The 10,978-nt window shown below is 37.5% G+C and overlaps 1 protein-coding gene across 1 annotated transcript in view; it reads right to left on the reverse strand.

The window, feature by feature from the left end:
- Positions 1-804, reverse strand: part of LOC121506824 (sodium- and chloride-dependent GABA transporter 2-like) — a 33,519-nt gene extending 32,715 nt beyond the window's left edge. The window contains exon 1 of the mRNA XM_041782748.1: positions 618-804. The gene's annotated coding sequence lies outside the window, so the exon portion shown is untranslated. The remainder of the gene's footprint in view (positions 1-617) is intronic.
- Positions 805-10,978: the final 10,174 nt, after the last annotated feature.

Here is a 10,978-nt window from a genome sequence, read left to right on the forward strand (position 1 = left end):
TAGAAGTAAAAAGTAGGCTGAAAATTAATTACTCCAGTAAAGTACAGCTACCCAAAATTTCTACTTAAGTAAGGTAACGAAGTATTTGTACTTAGTTACTTCACACCTCTGCTTAGTTTGATTATTCTGATGTTTAATAATGCTCTAAATAATTCTTAGAATAAAATCAATTTAATATTTTATGCAGGCATATTTTATTTATAGATTTCAGATAAAATGTATCTTTCAGCAACAGGCTTTTGCACTAACCCTCTCTGGAGTTTGCTACCATGCATTCTGTTTAAACATTTGCATTATTAACCTATTAAGCAACGTATTTGTTTAAGCTAATACTGGCTTTGAGGAAGAGTGATAACAGAGCAGCCTGAAGTGTTGCACTAAACAAGGGAAACAGCTTCTCTCACTGCAGCGTAGCCAGTAACCTTTGGCCTACATAATACAGCTACAAGCGCCAAGCATAAGTGCAGGCACAAAAGCCCAGCTGTCACTGCACTGTTATATCATTTTGTCACTTTTCAGGAAATTTAACCACAGCAATGTACGCTTCAGTGTTAAAAGGTCAAGCATAAAGACAGAAAAAAACCTGCTGGTGACCTTAAGGTAAAGGGAAAGAGTACCTGAGAAAGGTCGCTTCACGTCAGTAGTCTGTGCTTCTGTATTATGCGTCCATTTAGCCCTAGGTGAGATTCATCGGATGCCTTTCGGGTAAAATAGATTCCTAGATGCCCCAGTCTCCCCAGGACAAGTGTTCTCTCCAGCTCTGATCATGAGTGAGCCCATGAGTGGCGGTCTGAAAGAGCTGTGTTTGTGTGACAATGAGGGAGAGACAGAGTGAGGGAGGAGAGGGCGGGGACAGTGTGTGTTTCTGAATGAGCAACTTAAGGCGGAGATTGTTTGAAGAGGCCGCATGGTCTCACAGTAAAGAAGAAAGGATTTGTATAACGGCAAGGAAAGCAGCATGGCTCTGTGGGCGGGTGTGTAGGTCGCCAGAACACTATGTCCAACAAAAGTGAAAAGAGTTATGATTCATAAAGAATGAAAATAGTTTTTGTGCTTGCAGGCGGAAATTTTAAATTTTAGGTCAGTTGTCTATATAATGATTTAAATGAATTTTGGAGATTCAGAAATATCAATAATAATCAAGAAACTAGGGATGCACACGGTTAGCCGGTTAAACAGCTAAATTCAGGTATCAAATTATGTGGCGCAAGATTTACAAGTCAGTCAAACTAATAATGTATCATTTTCTTTAAAAACACAGACCTGAAATCCTGGTCAAATGCTCTTTTAAAACTGTAATTCAGTCTCCCGCCACTAGTAGCTGCTGTAGATTCAGTTAATGGCCAGTGCCTCCCTGCCAAAGCTTTACTTATAGCACGTTGCTGGATGTAAACATGAGAGGCTGAGCATTTAGCGTGTTGTTGAAGCAGCACAGTATTGCAGTGTTTTGAACTAGAAAATGGAAATAAAATTGTATGTAGGCTGTTGAGGGTAATACTTAAGTATAACTACTCAATCAAAGTAATGAATAACCACGTTAAGCACAGTATTAATCTGCTAAGAGGAGCAAAGGCTGGTGGAGCTTGCTGCTAATTTTAGCCACACTCTAATTGGCACAGCAGCTTTCCATCATAAAATCACTGACACAATGAGCCTGTGATGAATTTGATTGTTTTTAAACCCTTCTCTTCTTTAGACTAATTGGTTAAATGCAATTTAAATACGTGTTAAACCAAATAAGGAAATAGCTGTTTGGATATCCTTACAAGCCTCAGATTCTGCTCATTTTGTATTATCGCTGAGAAGTAAACATCTACTCTTTTTGAAACAATACCAAATTTTGAATTTTGATACAATACTTGTCAAATCATACACATTGATATCTGTTTCAATACCATAACAGTAGAAATGACCTCTGAGTCACCCAAAACTGTTTAAGTTGTGTTGTTTTTTGTATCAAACATAATTGTTTCGTACTGCGCCCTAGTGCAATTACTCCCCCTCCCCTCTTCCCTGCTGCCTTGCTTTCACATCAGCACAGGGTCCAAAACTAACTTTTTCACTTACCAGCCAGGCTTGTACTTGCACATTGTCATGCAGCTCAGAAGATGAAATGTATCTACATTGCAGATATAATGGTTTTTGAGTAGACAGTAGACGTTTATGCAACTCCACCTTCGGGCTACAACTTGTGTGTATCTATGAGGCAAGTCATAACAGATCAACTGTTGACTAAAATGTAATAGTTTCTATTGTGTATTTAGAAGCACCCTTTGTCATTTTTGATTCCCAACCTGCACATCAGAAAGGGTCACTGAACACATACTAAAAATAGATATATTGTTTAATGAAGTTAAGTAAAAGTTAAAATTTATAAGATTTCACTAAAAACTAATCTATACCCCAAATAAATTTTTCCTCTGAGTTGCCATTAATAATCCAGAAGACATGTCAGCAGTAATTCTGCTCTCTGTCTGTAATATCTTATCTCACTAATGTAATTGGCAGCCTGTCTGTGTTGATTTGCATGACACACTGTTGCTCCAGTTGCCCTTTTCTACTTCTCAGAAGACTTCTTGGGCAAACTGGTGCCATGAAAAAATCATGAATATGTACACATTTTCAATAAAATTCAAAATAATTACAACTTTTTGCTTTAGTTTGCCCCTCTCCCCATCCCCTATTATGTCACTTCCCCTGTGAAACACATAATGCTCATGCTATGTTTCATTTACCTTGGATGTCAAAGCTGGAAATTATATTGCACACAAGTTGAACGCTTTTCATTTGTTAGGAGTTCATAACTGGGGATCAGGTGACATCGCTGTTTGTCTCCTCTGCTCTCTATCTGTCTGGACCTTTTCTGGAATGCTAAATAGACTTAAGCTGAAGTCAGGCTGCACGATTTCAACAAGATATTAACCTGTCAGCCATAGTAATTCTGGGCATGTCAGCCCCTAAAATCTGTTGTTTTGCCTCATGTAGTTTGTCGCAGTTTACAACAACAAAGAACACATCTGAGACACTTCTCCTTCTTTTCCACTTTCCCTTTGTGTGCACTTGTAATTAACTTAAAGACCCAAATAAGGAAAAAATATAGAAAAAAGGTGGGTTAGTGCTACATGGGGTCAAAGGTATCCAAAACTATGTCACCAGGATCAGATGCTTTTCAGGATAGCAGGACAAAGATATAAAAAGAGAGTGATGACTTGCCCGTTAACTTATCAAAAAAAAATAGTCCATAGTGTTAGATGGTAAGCTGACATGCTAGATGGATGTGTTTCACACATCCATCTGGGAAAGTTTCAATAGGAAATGTTTGAGAAAAGGCAGAGGCTTTGAAAAAAAAACTCGGAGTGTGATTGGGTGAACGTTCTGTCTGTCACATCTCTACGGGCCAACTAGAGCAACAAAACACGTGATGTAGCTGCACATACGCAGCTACTGAGGAATAACGCACAACATGGCGACTATAGACATGCAAGTACTCGACTTTTGTCGTTTTTGAAAAGAAAACAACTCACTGCTGTTCTTTGTTCTTCTTTTAACAAAGAAATGCTGTGAAGTTCTGATAAAACTGGCACCTTAGCAGCCTCAACGCTGATGTCTTTCACCATCATTGCACTGGCCTCCTCTCACTGCTTGTTTACGTCACGACTGCTGCGCCTGAAAGTACTGCCCCTGGTTGCTGATTGGCCCTGTAACTTTCTAACCGGGCCCAAACGGTTCAGATGGGAGCTTTGCAAGATGGATTCACCAGTGAAAAACAAGGAAACGGGCTTATCCATCTGCTATGCAAGGTTAGTTAGATGGCAGCCGGAACTGAGAATCCAAGGCACTCTGATGGAGTAAAAATCCTTTATTAAACAAGGCCATCTACGCATTTCAACTCCAATGAGTCTTCATCAGGACATCAGGAAAAATATATATTGATGCTGATATATGCTCATAGAAGAAGTAGATTTTCTGTTTTAATTTACTTTTCTGATATAGGAAAACGGCAATATATATATAATTTTTTTCCCAATATCAATCAGCCCTAACGAGACTGAGCTGGGAGACAGAGAAAAAGTTTATTGAACTCTGACAACATCCCTACTGCGAAACATGAGGGACAAAATTTCAAATTCACGATCGGGGGGCTTGAAGTATCAGGAACATCAACCCGAACAGCTGACAGCTGGAGTGAAGAGTTGGCTGTTTTTTGTTCTTTGAGTTACTCCAGTTTAAGCGACAACTGAGAACAAGCAATTTTTTAAAATTCACTTATACTTTACTTTGTTACAAATTTTAAATTCAGCATTTAATTCATATTTGTTATGATCATCCCAGTGAAAAAATTGATCTGGAACTATAGTAATCATAATCAAAATATAAAGAGACTGAAGACATGAGGACCTCATAATGGTAAATTAAGTACAGTAAAATACATCAAGTGTCTAAAATGAAGGGTTAACAGTAGGTTATTAGAAATAACTTGAGATTTGAGAAACATGTCTAAAACTGTACAGCTGGTGACCTGAGATGACATTTTGTCTTCCTCCCATTGTGTCAGTCTCTGTCCTCACAGGCACCCTGAGGAACTAAATTCACTGCTGTCCAACACAGCATTTTACATTCAGTACAGATTATTTCTACATGAGCTGAGTGAAACATTGCAGATTTTTAGCAGAATGTGAAACATTGAGAGTCTGCTGCTCTGAAGAGTGCTTTCAGTCTAGCATCATATTTTCTTGCTTTTTTTCACAACCATCAGAGCTGAGTATGTTGGTAAAGGAGCTTCTGGTCTTTCTTCTATGGATTTAAAAATTTGTTCTGTTGATTTTATTCTTTGAACAGTTTTTGTCCCCTTTTAGGGACGGGAGGAAGAATTTATAAATGCAACGACGCACATGCCAATATTGGAATTTTCAGGATCCAGTAATGATCTAGCAAGAAAACAGTTTGCCATGTATGCACTAATCAGTTTTGGAGCATTTTTCTGGACAATTTAAGTCCAATAATCACTCTTGTTTGCCAGTCCCTCAGGGGAACATCTGGCTTTTAAGCTGCTAAATGTGCCACTTTGTTCACCAGCTAATCTTAGTGTGTCTGTGTAATTTCAGATTTTGTGTTTTTTGGGTGGAAGCAGCTGCCTCCTGGAGCCATAACAGACTATATTAGAGCCGAAACACTGACTCAAAGCAGTCTGAGAATAAACAATAGATAACTTTGAAGCTCCTTTTATCTAAGGAGGGGAACAGATTCAGTTCATCCTTTCTTTAGACATTGTGGTTCTTCACTATAGCAAACATTTTCTTATTGTCATGTCTTTTTGTGTCATAGGCTGCATATTTTGCAGGCAAAAAGCTTATTTCATGGCATGCTAACCAACACATGCTCTGAATGAAAACTAAAAACAAAACACTATTTAAACACACCTTTTAGCTAATAGCTGTGTTACCATAAGTCTTTAGTAGAGGTGTAACGATCCATCAATGTGGGTCGATACATTGATTGGTTGATCAATTATCCAATCAAATCAATATACACTATACTGCAGACTTTAAGGTAAGCTTAAATAGTTAGCTTAGATAGTTTCTGTCTAGCTGTGTGTCATCCTGAACTTTCAAACAAGCTAGTAGCACAGAGACAGCTAAAGCTAGCAGCTGAAATTAAGAGGATGATGAGGATAACCAGGCCTCTGTCGGCCTTGAGGAAATATTTCTAACACTGACCACACCACAGCAGACCTTCCAACTTTCTTGTTGACTCCTTTTTGACTTTTTAACTGTAAATAATTGCAGCTGATTGATAAAAACAGATCTTTGCTTGCTTTCTACCTACTGCTGCCAAACTCAAAGCGATCCGAGCATGACAGCACCTCGTTCTCTGCATCATCATGTGTCCCACATTTAATCTCATCAAAATCTCATATATACAAAACTACATGAGTTATAGCTATGCCGCATTAATATAGCCAGTATAAAAGGCTGAAATAGAGCAGAATAACTACTCAAGTCCAAGTGTGTGAATGTAACACACCCAAAATAAATCCTCAAACAGGAATAGACGGGCAAAGGCTTGAACATGAATATACAAGTGTACAGAAGAGGTGTGCATGTTGATGCTTTAGATCAGTAATTCCCAAACATTTTTTCAGATGACCCACTTCTTATAAGGCACAAACCTTCACATGCATTATTTCTTATCAGTATTTGCCTTCTGTTCTGTCCATGGCAGGCTGATTGAGTTGATGGCTAAGGCTAGCTTGGAAAATGTTAATTCCAGACTTCAACTTGGACACGTGGCGTTCTTCACATGCTCAGCCTTGGGCCTTCAGTGGCTGTCTGGTCTGGAACAATGTTTTTCTTTTTACTTAGCCAAACATCAATACCTGTGACTTTAGCTCTTTTACCATCCAGTGGCTGGTAGAGCTGTGTTTTATGGTTTTTAATAGTAGGGAGGGTGAATGTTAGCCTATAGGGTGGAGCCCCCTATGTGGCTATAATGTGTACTGCAGACATGAATGCCCCATTAAATACTGTAGCAAAGACAATCTGAGAACTCATTTGGTGATCCCCCCAAAAAAATCACCTGCAATCCAACTATGGGCCCCAACCCAGACTTTATGAATGAGTGCTTTGTATTGATCAGAATACAGGAATAGAGGGTAAGACATGTTTGGTACCTAAAATGTTTGCTGTTTTAAAGTAAACATCTTTAACATATATATCCATAGTCAGTAGGTGATTTTTTTATTTTTTTATTTTTTTTTAACATGGGGGATGCACCTTGTTAACCCCCCTCACCACCACCACCACCAATCGCGGTCAGTCACGCTATCTCAGGTGGACCTCATAAAAACGTTTTGCCTGTGAGATGTCATGGTGCCTTCAAATGCAAGTCAGAAATCTAACTTACACTTGAATGATAGGCAGGTTGTTTAAAACAGAACAGTTTTTTTTTTTAATTATTATTTTCCTTCATAGAAATTTAGACATTTGCTATACCTTATTGTTGTTTTATTACTGGAGCCTTTTTAAAATAATGAAAGACATAGCAAAGCAAAACCATATATTCCAGTTTTCAAAATTCCATAAAATAACCAAATCAAATTGTTAGCAGTAGCTCTTATCAGAAAATCCCAGCATATTCTTGTACTGGGGGTCTCTAGGTATCCCTCTGATTTTCCATGTTATTTTATTGTGGCATTTTTAATAATCAGATGTTAAAATCATAACAAAACTCCATTCATTTCTACACTGGCATATTAAAAAATATATTAAAATCTTGTCAAGCTGTGTTTGTATTTAACTAATGTGTTTAAAAGTAATTAATAAATACAAGATTACATTTAATGCAGTGGACTGAGTTTATTCAGGCAGGATTTCTCATGTTTCTTACAATAAACTAATAAAGCCAGTTAGAGTTCATGTAAGAAAAAACTCATCTCAGAAAAAAGTTTAACATTACTGAGAAAAATCTATAAATAATGAACACGCAGAGATGGGCACAAATACATCAAAAAGTATCTTGTTACAAAAACTTGCTAAAAATGTAACAAAATACAAATGATAAAATAAAGGGTGAGAAATGTTCTTAAATTAAACTACATTTTTTTGTCATTTCAAAATACAAAAATGATTATACAAACTGATATAAGGCTGCAATAATAAGATAATCAGAATAGCTGGCAACAAACCAATTAATTGACTAATAATTTTCACTACTTTTTTAAGACAAAAATGTCCCCATTTTCTCATTCCAGCTTCTCAAATGTGAAATGTTCTGGTTTCTTTAGTCCTCTGACAGTGTATGTGCTCTGGAGACTTCAAGTTTCCACATTACAGTTATGTAAGTTGAATACTGGACAAATCTGGCTTCCAGACAGTTTGTGAAGCCAACTCTTCAAATGTTGGTTTTCAATGAGCACAGAGAAACTTTCCACTTTCAGCAAAGTAATGTGAAAACAGCCTACAGCAGTGGTACTCAACCTGATTCTACCCAGAAACCAAAATGTCTTAAAAATACTATTATGAGAGCCACAATCCAAAACTGGGCATGCGATGATCAATCTATCCATAGTTGAAATGAAACAGTGAATTGGTGGATTATTGTGTTGTTAAATGGGATGAAATAGGCTCCATAAAAACGTCTGTATAGTGTCAGAAGAAAGAATATTTCACCAATAATAAGCATACATTTTTAGTTATGTAAGTTCCACCTGGACTAAAGTCATTTTAAAATATCAGAACGTGCCGACTTAGAGCTATGAGAAGCTTTTCAAAGAGCTGGTGAATTATGGGTGTCTGTTTGGGTATTTATATTTCATATTTGGCCATTTACTGTAGTTCTGTGACTCTGTTAACTTAAAGGGGTGTTTTCTATTTTTTTCCTCTCATTATTATTGCTTTTAGCTAAAGGGGGAGGGTTCCCATAGTGGTCTTTGCCCTGGGCCTCCAAATGGCTAAAACCGGCCCTGCCTCACGCCTGCAGCTCCCCTCACAAATCGCTCTGCCATTTTTCTGTTTCTGCTCTTCTGACAGTATTTATCATTAGTACATTTAAGATCAAATAAAACCCACGTTTAGACAAGGTTTACTCAATTTTACATCATTTCAAAATGAGATCGGTGTGTGTTTGGCTCGGTGATGATAAAAAAAGTCATTGCAAAAGTCATCATCAAATACGAGTATTGGAGAGCATTGGCAGGAAGTGACTAATATACAAGTTATTTGAATTTGGAAGTTAAAGTCTGACTTCTTTGTGTGGACTTAGATTTATTGATATGACTTATTGCAATGAGTCTTTACCGCTGACAGTTTTAACCTTTATAAAGGATTTTGGGAGGATTTTTTAAAGTAAGCCTCAAAAGAGCCGCAGCTGGTCACTAAAGAGACACAGGTGGCTTGAGAGCGGCGGGTTGCCCAGGCTATCACTGGCCCACAGTGTCAAACTCCGAGCTTCACTGTACAGCCAGGACGAGAGAGGGAGGGAGGCGGGGTAACGGTGCAGCATCAGTGCATTGAACAGGCTGTGTATCCATGGGACATCACAAGTTATGCTGGATGGGAATGCCGACATGAAAACAGGGGGGCTAATTAAACAGTGGCGATCCGCTGCAGTTTAATACATCAACAGGAAACCCTGTAAAGGACCAATGAGTCAGGCAGAACTTACTCAACTAAGCATCCCTGCTCTGCCCTGACAGAGAGGGGATGGCAGGTTAACAAAGGGGACGCAGTTTGGTCATTTTGCTAACAAGGGGGACACCATCCCCTCTCATCCCCCTTCAGATCGCCTACTGTCCATAGTTATGTTCCTTATTTAAAGGTTAACAAGGACCCTCAATTTGAAGTAACTAAAAACATTTTCAACATTAAAAAAACTTGCACTGTGGTGTGAAACACAGATCTTTGTTCCCTTTTTAAACACAGACACCTTTTAGCAAATATATTACCTAAACTGCTTTTTTCTTTCAATTTTAAGGGTGCATAATATCATCTGATGTCGATCATAGACTCCTCAATCGAAGGCAGATGATATTGGAAAAATGATTGGCGTCCAAAAATCAATATATTGGAATGAAACTGGTGAGTTACACCCCTAGTTTATGATAACCTCTTTAATTCTCTCCCTTGTTAAAGAACAAAGCATTATGAAACTTCTGCATCAGTCACCCATATATCCATAGCCCCCACACCTCTGACTCATGGAGCTTATTTTTGGAAATTCAGAGCACGCCTGCTTCCTTTTTTTAAATTCGTACTTCCCTTTAAATGGTTTTAATATGCTGAACTTCACTGTTACTAGATATAGTTTATTTGATCTGTTTGTTAATTCAGAATCAGACATACATTGAATTGGGGGAAATGTGGCTGCTCCAGTTGTTCTTAAATCCAGTTCAGCTATTAAGATATTGAATAGTATTCAACTTTGGCCAGTCTGCTTCACAAAGAAATGTTAACTCATACTGGGAGCTTTCTAACACATCTCACAGTCCTTGTTTGAGCCTTTATATCATGCAGGTTGTCATTATGTTGAATTGTTAAATCAATACAAGCATTTAGAAAAACATTTTAAGGAACAGTTATACATCATGGTGTATGGAGTTGGAAAATATAACATTAATAAAAAATGCTTCCACTGTAATATCAAACTGCTTAGTCTCAAAATAGAAATAAAATCTTGTGTTTACTCACCTTTTGTCATCCTCTGAAACGCACTGATATTCTTGTGATTGCTTCTCAAACTTTTGATGATCGCTTTTCATCTTAAAATCTTCAGCCTGTGCAGAAGCCTTCTTCTGGTTTTCAGGGAGAGGTTGTGACAAATGAGTAAGATGAAAGATGGAACAAGATATACAAATCATTACAGTGTTTGTTAATGAGTTATCTTTGGAAATATCCTCCATGACACACATGGAGAAACACAGCTGCCTCCTGAGCGAACAACACAAGTCAGCCTCAAAGTGACTCACACACTTGCAATCTTTGAATCTGACTTTCAACCCTAACAGGGTAATTTGATTTTAATGTAACATTGCACTTAAAATATTCAAACAAAACAGAGACAGTATGTGATCAATTATTTTTGCCCTGCCTGAATCCCATTGTTTTCAGAAGTTTTTAAAAAGTTTTCTTTTTTGTTGTTCTTTTTTTGTTTGTGCTCACCTTAAAACTGAAAATAACCAAAAAAGTGTTATGCTGAATAAGCATTTTCAGAGCCTTTGATAAATGTTAAGCTTATTTCAATCCAGCTGTTCAAGGTTGTGTATTAAAACCAACAGTGAGTTAGACAGTTACTAATAGAATCAACATTGAAACATGGGGAATTAAGAGGATGTTTTTATATTCTCTCAGTATTTTACTACACACCATTTGTTGTCTGTCTTTTTTGACACTTTGAAACAGCCTGCTTTGTTGAAGGGTCCATAAAGTGGACATTTATTCACAAATGCAAATAGACAACATGAAAAACATGAAGACTTTATTCA

Source organism: Cheilinus undulatus, linkage group 3 (genome assembly GCF_018320785.1).
Source record: "Cheilinus undulatus linkage group 3, ASM1832078v1, whole genome shotgun sequence".
NCBI lineage: Eukaryota > Metazoa > Chordata > Actinopteri > Labriformes > Labridae > Cheilinus > Cheilinus undulatus.